The following is a 9,736-nucleotide window of genomic DNA, read 5'->3' as shown; positions in this document are numbered from 1 at the left end:
GATGCATGGATCTTGCCTGCAGTGCTGGGAGCCCCAAGTGGCAGCAAGAGCTGGTCTAGTGTTGCTCAAAGGCACACACCAGTGAGCCAGTTCAGTGTGATGCACCACACAGAGTCACTGGGTATTAAGCAGTGCCGTGCACCACCGAGTAGCTCTGCAAGCAGTGGGCCATGAGCTCTCCAATGGACCCACTACTCCCTCACAGTTCCCGCAACACCCACAGTCCCCCCTACCCCCCGTCTTCCTCACCCATACACTGTCCCTACCCCCCTGCAATCCCCACCTCCCACTCCCATGTCCCTACTTACCTGGGACAAAACCTGGGTCTGGGCCACTGCTGCAACCTTTCCCCACTTCAATTGCATGAAGAAGGCATAGAGAGGCTCTGGCCATGTGCTAGAGCATCTATTTGGAGGACCCAGCCTCCAGTTGCTTCAGGGCATGCCCTGTGCCACTTTTTTTTGCCCTGTAATTTTTTTGGTTTTGTTTTTGATACCAGGATTTCTCAGTATCAAACTTAGAGTCTGTGCTGCAAATACGCAACACAGGGAACAGGTTTTTTTTAATTCCTAGCATGCCTCCTATAGCATCTCAAACTGCTTTGAGATGCTGCAACGGGCACATGCTTGTTCATCTGGACATGGCTGCAGATATTATTTTTCAAGCCAGTCAATAGTTTAGAAATTATAGGGAAATATTTGTTTCCTTTTTTATTTTAAAATTTTAACGTATGATACCCAAGTTGGATGAATTATCTTTTATGTGTGCAACCAGAGAATATAGGCTTGGGTTATAAGAAACCCCTTTCCCCAGACTTTCAAAATAGAACAACAGCAGATTACTATAAGCATTCAGCTGGCACTCATTCAATGTTCTTTTATTTACCAGGTTTGAGCATGAATTTTTTCAAGGAAAGAACTAGTTAAATAAGACCCCAGCCAGCAGTATTTGTTTCTGAAAGGTGTTCAGTCCAGATCACACATACATTAAAAACCATCTATCACCATCTATCACTAATTTATTTGAAGATTTCCTAACTAGTAGCATGGGTATGTGGACAACTTAACATGATTTAACTGCCTTTTTCATATTTTAATCACCCAGCACCAGAATTAACCTACCCCTTTCAGGGAGGGATAGTCTCCATTTGTTGCAGTAGACAAACTACCACAGAGTAGATGACATGCTGTAAATCTTCTCCTTGGTTATCACACAATATTATGTTCACTTGTCCATGCCCTAAACCTTTCAGAATGCTTGGTCCATATCTCTCTAAATTACTCATTAGAGCATGATCCTTGATGCAAAGTCCATTAAAATCATTCCAGTAACTTCTGCAAGCTTTGGTTCAAGCTATATGGGAATAATGTAGGCTTAGAATAACTAATGTACAAGTGCAGAGATGCAAGTCATGAATTTCAAAGCACTAGAGAGAATGGAGCTTCCTACTGGAATCTATTAAAGACCAGAGATAAAAGAAGCTCAGAACTGCTTCAGCTTCAGATAGTCAAAAGCAAAAGCAATCTCTTTCACTATGTAATGGGTAGAAACTAGTGACTAGGCCAGGAATTATTTAAACTTCACTTATATGACAGTTTAGGGATATGTGGGTAAAAATTCAAAGGTTGCAGACCATGTTTTGGTTTATGTTTAGGAATGAATGATGAATGCCACCAGAAGCTGGGGGGCCACAGCTGCGCTGGCAATGGTGGGAGTGTAGTGAAGGGAGTGCAGTACCAGTAAGCATGGAGCTCCTGCAGATGCTGCCGGTGCTGTTGGTGGTAGGGGGGTGGCAAGCCCCAATCAGGTGTTGGCAAACACCCACAGGCACCACCAGTAGAATCAGCGATGGCCAGCGGCAATCACAGACAATCCAAGGATGCTGCTGGTGGTATGTAGGGGGTGCACCACTGTGCTCAGGATGCACCCCCCACATATGGCCCCTGTGTTTAGGGTAATGATCTTTACCCCTCTGGTATAAAAAAAGAAAAAATATTGTTAGTCAGGCTTCTCAGGGCCTCCTGCTTGGGGCTGCAGAAGTAGCCTGAGATAAGGTGAGGGCTAGGGAAGAACTGGAAAGGTTTAGCTATGTATTTCTTTTTGACATTAGTAGGACTCATTGAATTATATTTAAAACACTGGTAGGTGGATCAGTCCATAGTAATAATAAGTAGGACAGAACCTCGGCACCTCCCTCCTGCTCCAGGTTTGGACAATAAATGGGTCATGCTTTGGAGTGAGACAGTACCTCTCACTTCAGTGGTGTTTTGGCAGTGACTGGTCTCTTTGCTGGGTTTAGTGATGGGATTTGAGGGCTGTTCCAGTTAATTCACAGTCATGCTTCTCAAGGACTCCTTCCTGGGGCTACTGCATAGTCCAAGCTAGGGTTAGGATCAGGATTAGAGAATCAGAAAGGTTTAGAGCCATATTCCTTCTTTGGATGAATAGAAATCCTGGAGTTAGATTTAGGACACACATAGGTAGGGCCGTCCATACTAATAGGAAACAGGATGGAACCTAGGGCCCCTACCTAGAGTTCAGCCTGGAATGCTTCCCATTAGAAGAGTCAGACTTGGGAGTGGAATTGTTCTTATTACGCCAGGTTTTTGGTAGCTAGGGAGTTGTTGGGGTTAGCAAGGGTTTTTGCAGGCTTTGCAAAGCAGTCCTGTAGTCTTGCTTCTGAAGGTTTCCTCCCTGGGGCTGCTGAATTTGAATTGTGCAAGAATGATGTGGATCACACTGACCACAAGAACAATCCAATACAATTGGGTAGCAAGAACCTGAATAAAATTAATAATAATGAAGATAAGGGTTTTATTTTCCAGTGGGAACATACCTTGTGTGGTGAGGGCTGTCATTCAAGCCTGAAATACTACATGTCTCTCTATGAATACTTTCTAAGTTATGTAACAGAAAATCCCAACCCTGTTAACTACAATCAGAGGGGGAGCAGGACTTTGTAAGGCTCTCCATCTTGGGAGAAAAATGCAAGGTTCTCCACCGTGGGAGGAAAAACGTGCAGCATGCTTATAGGCTTGGCAGTGCCACACTGGCTAGCACTTTGGATGAAAGGGACTTGAGGGTCATGATTGACCACAACATGAACACAGCCCTTCAATGTGATGCTGCAGCCAGTAAAGCAAGCAAAATCCTGGCTTGCATCCATAGATGCTTCTTGAGCAAATCTCAACACATCATTCTCCCACTGTACTCGGCCTTGGTGAGGCTGCAGCTGGAGTACGACATCCAGTTTTGGGCTCCACAATTCAAAAAGGATGTGGAGAAGCTTGAGAGAGTCCGGTGGAGAGCCATGCGCATGATCAGAGGTCAGTAAAAAAGACCTTACGATGAGAGGCTGAGAGCTATGGGACTCTTCAGCCTGGAAAAGCGCAGGCTCAGGGGTGATCTGGTGGCCACCTATAAGTTTATCAGGGGTGACCACCAGGATTTGGGGGAACATCTGTTCACCAGAGTGCCCCAAGGCATGACAAGATCAAACCGTCACAAACTCCCCCATGACCATTTCAGGCTGGACATAAGGAAGAATGTCTTTACTGTCCAAGCCCCCAAGATTTGAAATAGACTGCCAGCAGAGGTAGTTCAAGCACCTACCTTGAACGCCTTCAAGAAACATTTGGATGTTTATCTTGCTGGGATCCTATGACCCCAGCTGACTTCCTGCCCTTTGGGCAGGGGGCTGGACTCGATGATCTTTTGAGGTCATTTCCAGCCCTAATGTCTATGAAAATTTATCTATGAAATTTTGTAGCCCTCGGGGGCAGACTGCTGCAACAGCCATCCCCAACAAGATGGTTAACCCTTTGTGTGTTGGTTTCCTTTTCTTTCTTTAAGCTTGTGACCAGATTGTAGGATCCTGGCTCAACCTGTTTTGAATTAATGTTAAAACATTGATCTTAGAGAAACCTATATTGTAACTTTCCAATCCCCCTGTAGGGAAGGGCACTACCTAATTGCTCTGTTATAGAGGTAGGGTTCTTGATTGGCTGCTTCAGGAATCTCAGTCATATCTGCTCCCACTCTTGCTGGGAGCAGCATTTAGCTACTGTGTTAAAATAGATTAACTTATTCCTATCTGTCCGGGCAATTACTGGGGCTACCAAATAGAGTGGATAGACACAGGGCTTGTCTCTTTCCCTTCACTCTGCCCAGCCATCACATTTGTTTCTCTATGGCTCGTACATCTCTTCCCAGCTCAAAAGAAAATCTGAGCAAGCTGAGCAAGGATGATGGTGATGAAGGAATATTGCTTTGCACAGTGAAGGCTGCAATAATTTAGTCCTAGAAGACCACACATATATTGCTCCTCAAAATTAAGTCAAAGTATAAACGTTCTCATATTTATTGTTTACCACTTGCAGAAAAACATGGATTAAAACAACAAAATCAATAACAGCAAAATCAAGAGAAGAGTAATGCAGAGTGATTAGGGGTCTTCTGCCTTTGGGTTCATCATTTTCCTTCCCTGTACATACTTAGCGCTCCAACTCTTCTCCTCCCCTTATCTTCCATAAGTCTTGTCAAGGCATAACAAGCAGTTTCCACACTCTGAGCATCAGCAGCATAAAGTCTGTTATAGCCACGACACACACATTATTATGAAATGGAGACCAAATTTGGATGACTGATACTCAGCTAGAAACGTGTGTCTATTCCTTTTAAAGATGTATCTATTATCATTTTGTGCTGCTGAGTGAATCTCCCCTATGAGAGGATAAAATGATTTAAATCTGGAAACTTTAAACAAATCCTGAACTAAGACTAACCTTTCTATTTACCACTCTTTAAAAAATCATTTTATTCATGTTTCCATGTTTGTCTAGCCAAAGCACAAGAGACAAAGACATAAAATGAAAACTTTGCTACCACTAATGGATCATAAAAGGCACAGGAATAAATTGTGTTCCTATTAAGATATTATTTAGGTTGGAATTTTGAATATCTCACCAACATATTTTAGCAATTTCCTTTAAATATCATAAACAGTTTTGCTGATGGTCATAAATACAGTGAAACGAAGAAAATATACTTGCATTCTAGCCAATATTGGAATAAGAAAACTATACATAAATTACGTTTTAAAGGTTAATGCTATGCTTTGAAGGCAATATAATAATATTGAATAGTATTGAATAATGACTGTGAAAGCTATATTGTGTATCCATCAATCTGATCCTGTCAGCCCTCTTTTTGCATCCATCTTGCATCCATCCAGATCTTCTTGAGCAAACATTGCTCCCCCACACATAGTTCATTCCACTTTTTAATGATATTTTAATTCAGAGGATATATTTGAAGATGCTGAGCAATATTTCAAGTTTGTAGATAAATGGTTAAATAGAAAGAAAAGAAATGGAGCTAAATAAATTAAATATGTATCACAACATAGTTCATGTTTCAGTTTTTTAACAAGACAACAAGTGTCTCAATTAATTCATATTGGGATTTTCATTAATTATGAGGCTGGTTAAATATTATACATTATACTTAACACTGTCAGAATAATATTATGTATGTTTTCCACCGGAGGTTTCAAGAATGATTTATTTTTAGAAGTAATACCATCTTGGGATACAGCTGTAGGCTTTTTATACTTCCGCAATGTTTCTAACCATGTATCCAATTTAACTGGCATCTTTGTTGTTGTTGTTCATATATAAGACATTTCTCACTGGGGTTGGTCCATCTGTGGTATGTTCTGTCTTGCTTGCTAATGTTTTGTGGGCTAAATGGAGTCAAGGGAAAAGTAGTTGTAAACAGCCTGCAATAAAATTGTGAAGGAACCTGAGCACTGAGAAGCTGCTTCCATCTGTGGGGAAAAAAGAATTGCTTTTAGGTCAATTTAGAAAATATTATTTGCCCAAATAAAAGCACACATTGAATACAACTTTGGGGAACGTAAACATTTTTCTGTTTTAACTCGTATCATGTCATTGGTTTTCCTTTTTTTTAATAATTTATCATAAACAGGGTTTTTTTAATGAATGTAGATCTAGCTTAGATAATTAAAACCTTGGTAAGTGAAGAAATGAAAGAGATTACTAATGCAAATTTAATCTTAATGAGGAACTCAAGCTATAGGAGCCATACTGTGAGTAATCATGATATTACAGTGATATGAGAACATTTTATAAATTATTTAAAACACACGTGATTTACACAGCACAGCCCTCCAGGCAATGCTGGGTGCTTTGCTGAGGGGAGACAGTGTGTCGCTCAGGCTGTACTCTACTGCTGTAGTCAAGCAGAGAGCAGAGCACACCCCCTTTATAATCCCCACATTCTGCTGCAGTGATGCAGTAGTCTGGATGAGCAATCTGCATCAGTCAATCGGGGCTGCCCTGCTTCCTGCCATCACTGCTGTCATTTGTCTCCAGGCAGAGTGAGGAAACCTGTATAGCACACTGAGATGTATGTGCAAGGGGGGCCTGGATATGCAGTATCAGCACTGCAAGGTCTCTGCCTTTTAGGAGCTCAGAATTTTATTGCCTTATTCAAATGTCTCTGGGTAAGATTTTTGACTAGGAAAACAAACCCAAGAAACTTTTCCCAGATCATATGAATGTGTGTTTGCAGTCCAGTGCAGCACTTAGTCCCAGCTGGGTTTTTCTGCACATTTTATTTTCTGCTGATCCCAGAAAAAAGAAACTTTTGGTTGTCTCTCTGCAGCTTGATACTTTGATCTCCAGTGTACTCAGAGCACCTTCAATTGTTTGTTCTTATATACAAAGTGTTTATGCAGGAATGACTGGGCAGCATCTCCTCAGGGCTTTCCCAGCAAGGGCATGCTGCCAGCACAATATGAATATGCCTTTAAAAATAGAATCACCTGTATGCATGAGTAAATCTAGAATTTGGGTGAATAGCTCATTCCATTTTAGAAGTCTGGTGTTTGTCTATATTCTGTATGCCTTCATAGTGTTAAATAAAGTATACCTTAATTATACAGATAATGTGGGTTTTTTACCTTCTACAAATGATCAATAGGGAATCATCATTTTGGAACAAAAAGGAAAGAGTACACTTGCATAATTTATTTAAATTTTTAACTTGATTTCATATAATTTGGTAAGAAATACTACAACATGCTTAATATACAGGAAGAGAGTTATTGTACTATTCATGATTATATAAAATAATTCATTTCAAAATGATTCTAAGGCATTCCAGACTGTTTGCATAGGTCTAATCATACTTCATATAGGAATTTAAAAATGTATGTTGCTTTTTGCAGGATCATTTTAGTTTGGGCTATATGCTTATCTTAGTCACAAAATTGATTGAAATTTCTTACCAGAGGAAATTCTAATACTAATATCTATCTATCTATCTATCTATCTATCTATCTATCTAACTGCCTTCACCCCTTTTTTCTATATATATCTTTTTTCAGAATTGTAAAAGTTAAAATTTGCAAATTTCCCAAGATTTTTTCAAAAAATGAATAGAATTACAGTTTCCATTTATTTTTATTTTTTTTCTGAAACAAAATATGTTAGCTGATTCCTGTTCTTGGGATTTCGTTACTGCAGCATAGGAAAAGTCGACCCTGACAGCATGTTTATACCTGAGCACTGGCATGCCTTAAGCATATCTTGCCTATCTCATCTCATTGTTACACTCAGAACTGGAAAAAAGTACTGGTAAGGCCTCTGTGAAGTCATCTCAAGTGCTCACTCAGAAGCATACTGGGGACCAAGTTCTCACAAGCAGCTGCAGCAGCATACTCAGAGTATTTTCCAAGGAAGTGGTTGGATGTCAAGAATGTAGAAGTGGGTAGGAGATATAGAAGAAGCAATTAGGAGTTAGTGGGAAACGCACAAGTGTCGAGCCCCTGGTGCATGTTGGAGACAAAGTAATAAGTACCAGAAAAGCAGTGATCCTGGAATGACTGGCAATTTTAATTCTGAAGGAGTCCTTAGGATGGGACTGAATAAAGCATAAGGCCTGGGCCCACATGGGGAAATTCTACTGGAGATGAGGAGTCTGGCAAGCTGATAGAAAAGCAGTGAAACTTCCAATGAAAACTTGTTGACCAGCAGGCTTTCATTGCTGGTTTGTCAATATTGGTATTACTGCTAAATATTTAGTTTTTGACAAATCAGTATTTTTTTTCAAGAACTAATATTTTTAGAGACACCCTGACCAACAGGGTCATACTCAGCTCATGTAAACTCAGATTTGGGCCCATTAATTTAAAAATAATTCATAAAGCGCTATATTTTATGGACTAAAAATATATATTTTTGTAAATTGAAAATAATGTTGTTGTTCTTTGGTTATTGAATATGGTATATAGCCTCTCGAGGAAATACTGTATTTAACTAACAGACCACCAGTAATTTTACATCATGATTAGAGGCAGTTTAAGATCAGAAAATATTCAAAATCTTCATTTAAAGAGTCTTAATTAAAGAAGTACATAAAAATCTGCAAGAACAGTTGTGAAGGTTTTCAATCTTAAATATATTTAATTTTTTTCTCTACAAATGACAGGGTTTTTTACAGATTTCTTTTTTAAAGAAGGTATGAAGGTATCTATTTTGAAATGTGATGGATACATCTCTCTAATACATACATACATATACATATACATATTATCCGTTGCTAAACTTTAAATTAAGTCTAATAAAGTATTTTGGTATCAACAACCACTTTGTTTATTGAGCACTCCCAAGCCCATAATACTGGGCAAAGATTTCCAGTACTGTTGAATTCTATGTTTACATTTTATTCCATTGCCCTGACCCACATCTATACCTGATTTTATTATATTTTCCCTTTTGATCTTTGCAACTGTGAATTCAATGATCATCATTTATAAAATAAAAAATTACTGTAACTAATATAATTATTAACCATGATCTGGTACATCTGTCAGTAGATCTATACTTTGCTTTACTTTTTAATAATCTGATGAAGAGCTTGGGGGTCATATTTCTACCTAGTTATGAGATAATTCAATTCTACATTCTGATATAGGTGCACATACATTTACACCAGAGGTAAAAAAATGATCCTTCCTCTTTATAATTTTCTTCTTTTACTCTTACACAATCTAATTAAAGTATTGATTTATTGATGGCAAATGGAAGTAGCTTCTATTTAGGTAAAAATTGCTGCCTGACATCTATCAGATCACCTCTTTTTGGCAACCATTACCTGCAGAATTGGAGGCTGACAATAAGGTGCCAAGACCCAGCTGATACTATGACTGAGCCTATCCACTGGAAGTTGCACTGCTAAGCATAGCAATCCCAGTACAAATACTCATAATATCCCTTTTTGCCACTATGTGATTGTAGGAAACCACCCAATTTATCTTGAAAAAAAAATACATTCCCTCCCCTTCCCCCAACCATTTCTGACTTTTTCTGTCCCTCTCTATTCCCTGTAGATAATTATAAGTGAGCTAAGACATAGGATAAGCTTCAGCATTTTATTTTGGTATCAAGTTGTATTTGTTTTCTTTTTCTCCTTCTTTATATTGTATAATTTTTATGCTTATATTGATTTTTACCATTCTATATAATTGTTTTACTGATACTATATGATTTAGGCCTACATATGTAAGTTAGCATAAGTCATGTCAAGTTTCCATTTTGTTTATCAAATCTCCATCTTGTTCCCATGTCCTGTTGTGTAAGTATGTTGTATCCTATGACTCATACCAACCCCTCCTATGTAACTTGGTTCCTGAATGAATGGGGATTAATGA

Source organism: Crocodylus porosus, unplaced genomic scaffold, assembly GCF_001723895.1.
Source record: "Crocodylus porosus isolate Cpor-Errol unplaced genomic scaffold, CroPor_comp1, whole genome shotgun sequence".
NCBI lineage: Eukaryota > Metazoa > Chordata > Crocodylia > Crocodylidae > Crocodylus > Crocodylus porosus.
The sequence above is the reverse complement of the archived record's forward strand: the minus strand, read 5'-3'. Positions refer to the sequence as shown.